Here is a 5,824-nt window from a genome sequence, read left to right as displayed (position 1 = left end):
TACCCACATCCCTACCAACTGATTTTCTTACCTACCTAACAACCTACCTACCTCCCTACCTACTTACCTGCCTATCTACCCACCTACCTCTGGACTGGCCTGCTTACCTACCCTGTGACCCACCTACCTGACTTAAAGACCTACCTACCTACCTAGCTACCTACCTACCTTCGTAACTACCTACCTACCTACCTACTTAACTATCTGTCTATTTATTCTCCTACTTACTTATCTACCTACCTATTAACATACATGGATACCTCCCTACCAACCTACCTACTTCCTTACCTATTTACATACAGCACCTACCTACCCTCTGACATGCCTGCCTGCCTACCTACCTACCTACTTCTCTTCCTATTTTCCTCTGTCTCTCCCTTACTACCTACTTACGTACCTAAATACATGCCTACTTACTTACTTACCTACCTACACACCTGCCTACCTGCCTGTCTACATGTCTCCCTACCTATATATTAACCTGCCTACCTACCTACCTACCTTAACCTACCTACCTACCTACCTACCTTAACCTACCTACCTACCTACCTACCTACCTTCCATCTACCTACTTACCTAGATATCTACCTACCCACCTACCTTTCCACCCCTCTACATACTTACCTCTCTACTAACCCAAAAAACTACCTACCTACGCCAGTACCTACTTACTTAATTACCTACCGACCTTTCTACTTACATACCTAACCACTTACACACCTACCTACCTACCTTCCTACCTACCAACATACCTGCCTACCTACCTACCTACCTACCTTCCTTCCTAGCTACTTACCTACCTACCTACTTTCTTACCTACCTACCTACCTACTTGCCTACCGATATACCTTGCACCTGTTTACCTACCTACCTACCTGCCTACTTACTACCTGCCTACCTACCTACCTACTTACCTACTTACCCATCTGTATGCACACCTGCCTCACCATGCACCAACCTACCTACTTACCTACTTACCCATCTGTATGCACACCTGCCTCACCATGCACCAACCTACCTACTTACCTAACAATCTGCCTTCTGTTTAACCTACAAGTCTACCTACATACCAACGCACCTACTTACAAACATACACACATACATCCATACATCCCATCCTACGTCCCTACCTACCTAACTACTGTGCTCAATTATCTACCTACTTACCTTCCAACCTACGTATCTTCCTACCTACTTACTTACGTTCCCCTTCACTCTCTCCCTCCCTCCCTCCCTCCCTCAAAATCTACCTACTGATCCACCTACCTACCTACCTCTCTTCCTTCCTTCCTCCCTTCTTATCACCGCCGGATTACGGGGGGGGCCCAAGGGGCCCGGGCCCTGGGCCACCCACCAAGAGGGGGCCTCCCACCAGAGCAACTTGTGTTCATTTCATTTCGTGTTTATGCATTACATATTACAGCATTGGATGAATGGTCCCCGTTCAGTATTTCCTAACTAAAAGTGTCCTATTTATATATTAGGATTTAGGTTACCAGTCTGTGGTGTATGCCACTGGGGGAGTTGGAAAGGGGGCCTCCCTTCCAAGCGGGCCCCGGGCCTCCCACATGCTTAATCCAGCCGTGCTTCTTATTAACCTACCTACCTACCAACCTACCTACCTAGCTATACCTTCTTCATACCTACTTTCTTCCTCTTCACCTCTCTTCTTAATTTCTCTTTCACCCTGTCTCCGTATTTCCTTCTTCCATTCTTCGCTCCTTCTATTATCCCGTTCATCCTTTCTTCTCACTATCCTTCCTTTCATCCTACCTTCCGTCTCTCTATCCTTCTTCCCTTGCTCCTTCCAGTCCTACCCACCCTCCTTCCTTCCTTCCTTCTTTCATTAATTCCATCCTCCCTCCCTCCCTCACTTCCTCCCCTTTCCTTCTTTCCTCTCTCCCTTCCTTCCTTCTTTCTTTTCTTCCTTCCTTCCTCCCTATCTTCCCTTTTCCTCCTTTTCTCTGTCTGTTCACATGCTCCTTCCCTTTCCATTCTTTACCTTCCTGTATCTCTCTCTCTCTCTCTCTCTCTCTCTCTCTCTCTCTCTCTCTCACATAATATACTAGTCAATGATCCATGTATAGGTAACAAAGATTAATAGTCTCATCGAACAATTTTTTTTTTAATTAGGTTCTTCATTTACCCTTCAGTACAAGCCCCAACACTCTGGGGAGCACTGTCCCTGAAGGCCAAGCAGGGAGGGGTGCATGAGGAAAACAAAATCGGTACCACAGGGCATAGAAGGTACGGAACAAAATTTGGATGAAAATATATTTGTTGCCCATTTAAAGTTTTCATTCGCTAATGCTGCTTCCAAAGAAAACAGCATATTGAGGACAAACTATTTTAAGTTGGCTGGAACTTTGCTCTACATTTTGTGAATCCAGAATAAATTATCAGAAAATTTTCATCAGTGATTCTGATGGAAGTGGCTGTAACACCAATGTCTTAGCGATTTTTCATGTATATTACATTTTCATCTTGAGGCATAGGAGACTTTGTACATCCTATTACATTTATACTTACAGTGTTCTAGGAATGTTACTAAGCACTGGTGTCAGTTTGGGCCTCATTTTTAGTAAGCCATAAAATCATTAACTCATCTAACACAATGGAAACGTTAATGACAGACCACTAAGTAATCAAAGCAGTCATTAATAGAGAGAAAGACAGAGAGAGAGAGAGAGAGAGAGAAAGATTTCGAGGAGCTTGTATGTAAAATAAAAAAATACTTTACGTACCTCCTTATTCAGTTTGTCCGTAAATCATTGCTTGAAAAACTGCTGATATATTCACGAAATTTTCAACCTAAAAATGTGTTCGTGGAAAGTATATAAACGTGACTGTACGTCACTAGAGATGATGGGAACAGAGGAGTAGTGATGGTGGGTAATTCGCTTTATTTACTCTGTTGTTCTCATCAGTAGTTTGATAATTCTCATGCATATGTATTATTAAGTGTTTGATGCCATTGTGAAGAGTTATAGTTGGTTGATACAATGTTCAGGTATTACTTGCAAGGAGGATATATGGCGTATAATCCCAGGTGACCAAGATGCCCCTCTAATCTAGGCAGGGTGATGCTGTTTTGAATCCACTAATATTCTTCCCATCCATATTCATTTTAGGTCTTGAATGTGGTCCTGTGATTTAGGGTTTCTTTTTGCGAGAAAAGTGAGAAGGTTTTAATGGGCATTTTGAAAGGATTTAAAGATGTGTACATTGAATTAAAGGCCAGTGACAGGCTAACACTGGTTTTAAGTGTTATGTTTCTGTCATCCTGTTTTAATATAAGGTTTGGGGCTGAACATGTGCAACCATAGGAGGCTTATTTTGCTTGGAGTGCCTACCATCCAGTCTCAAACTCTCAATATAGTGCTGACCTTGTGTGACTGCACAGAATGACAGGCCAGTTGGTTTCACGTAAACCATCATCTCATTTAAAACATTGGGTGGTAACCTTATAATGAAATTACTCAAATTGGTCGAGTGGGTTAAGGCACTTCAACCAGATTTTTTTTAATGCAAGGAAGAAGGAACCAAAGACCAGGAGCCTGCAAACCATCCTTCCAAGGAAAAAAAAAAAATTACGAAAGAGAGCCAAATTGAGCCTGTAAGGGTTTATGTCTGAGGGGCAGTTGTATTGTACATGTACTTATTGCTCATATACAGTAGTGGCACTTGTATGGGTGAGGCTGATCTCCATCAGTTTAAAAGTTGAGGCTGAGCAACCTAGCCCCAGTCCTCTATGTGATGGATGGATGGATATGAGGTCTGTTAAAAAAGAAACCAAGCTTTTTAAATAGCACACCAACTAGCCAGCGTAGCATGACTGTGACAAGAGTGCTGTGTAGCGGTGACTGTGAGCTTTAGTCTGACACTGGCTGCATCACGCCATGTCACTTAGCCATTGAGGTATGTACGTATGTACTCTCATGTGAACGTTTGTTTAGTGCACTTGGTGAATTTTCTTCTGTCCTTTGAAATTGATGACTTTCCAGGGTGGATTTCAACTTTGGGAACACGCACACTAGTGATGTATCGGATACCAAATTTTAGAGCTCGGCGGAGGCGGATATCTGTTTCTCATAAAATGCAGTTGCGGATAAAACTGCGGAGGTTAAAGATATTACTGTAATTTTTGCGGACACGGAGACAATTGCAGATTATTTTCCTTCATGTCCGCAGTTGCAGACGCAGACACAGATTTTTTTTTACACATATTACAATACATTTATGCAGTATAAAGTGACGAGTTTCAGCCACACTTAAGTGTACACTTAAGTGTGTTACCAGGGTGCGGGACGGGGACCCAACTCGTCATGCATTCCACCAACCACTTTCCCCAACCTCCACCCTTGGAAAGTAGCAAAGTTTAACTGGTTACTGTTATTGGCAACTCTTGTTAAGCCACAAGCTGCCACATTTAATATTCAAACTTTAGAAGTGGCAATTTTTTCTTCAAAAATAGTCGTTTCTCTGCTTTCGCTCCCTGCAAACGGTTCCTCTTTTCATCATATATAGGCTAACTCTAGATATGCCTATATATTAACATAGCACATGTAACAATTGCGACAGATAGATAGATAGATAGATAGGTAGGGGGAGAGAAGAGGAACAATGAGAGACGGAGGGAGGAAGAGAGCTAATAGAGAAGAAAACAGAAAGAGGAAGAGGGACTGGTAGGTGAGAGGAACAGAGAGGAGAGTTGTGGATGAAAAGGAGAGAGAAAAAGAATTATGACATAAAGAGAAACGAGAAATATTGGATGGGTGGAGATCGGCAACCTCTGCGGTTCTTTGACGTGGAGGCGGATTATTACGTGGAGCTTTTATTATCTGAAAATGTGGTGGCGGATATGATGCGGAGCTTTTGTTGTCTGAGGACGCGGATGCGGATAGTAATGCGGACATTAATTTTCACTGCGGAGGCTCCGCGGAGGCGGATATCTAATACATCACTAACACACACACACACACACACACACACAAAAGTCCACAGGGGCTAAATCCAGAGTAGGGAGGCTGGAAGATGATAGTCTTATGCTTCGCCAAAAAGTCACGGATTAGGGGCAACATGAGAGCAGGTGCACTGTCATGGTGCACTGCCAAGATTTTGTTTGTCCACGCCTCAGGCCTGTTCCCATGTACTGCTTCCCACAAATGGTTTACGACGTCCAAGTATAACTCATTGACTGTCTGACCACATGAAAAAAACTTGGTGAACGATGCCTTTCCAATTAAAAAAAAATAAAATAAAATAAGATCGCCGTTACATTTCGAGCAGCTCTGACATGCTTTTCTTGGTTATGGTGACAGTGTTCCAACCCACTGTGACAACTGCCTTTTGTTTCAGCGTCATAGCTGTACATCGACATTTCATTTACTATGACATTTTTTAGAAAGTAAAAGTTTTTGCCGGTTTGAAACAGGGCAGCAAATTGCCAGTTGCTATAAAACACACATTTGCTCAAGTATGCATACCTCAGTAACTAAGTACAGTACAGTATTGGAAAAAGTCAGAGTTAGCAGGGGGAAGTCCAGATGACACTGTTATGAGAATTTCGCTTTTTCTGGAATGGCCTAGGCACCAATTAGTCTGTTGTAGTGAGGTTTTACCTTTACTATGGGTCAGCTTACTTTATATTTTTATCAGTGTTTTTATATCAGATGCCCATCTCTTTTTTTACTTTGTCATATGCATATTAGAGACCAGAGTATACTTTAGAGAGTTTTGTATTCTATTTGTACTCTCCATCGAGCAGCATGTATTGTAATCATGCTTATAAAGCAAACCAACTCATAACCCGCATGACATTCTT

Source organism: Coenobita brevimanus, chromosome 80, assembly GCF_032717465.1.
Source record: "Coenobita brevimanus isolate Jiangsu-jjx chromosome 80, ASM3271746v2, whole genome shotgun sequence".
NCBI lineage: Eukaryota > Metazoa > Arthropoda > Malacostraca > Decapoda > Coenobitidae > Coenobita > Coenobita brevimanus.
This window is presented reverse-complemented; position numbering follows the sequence as displayed.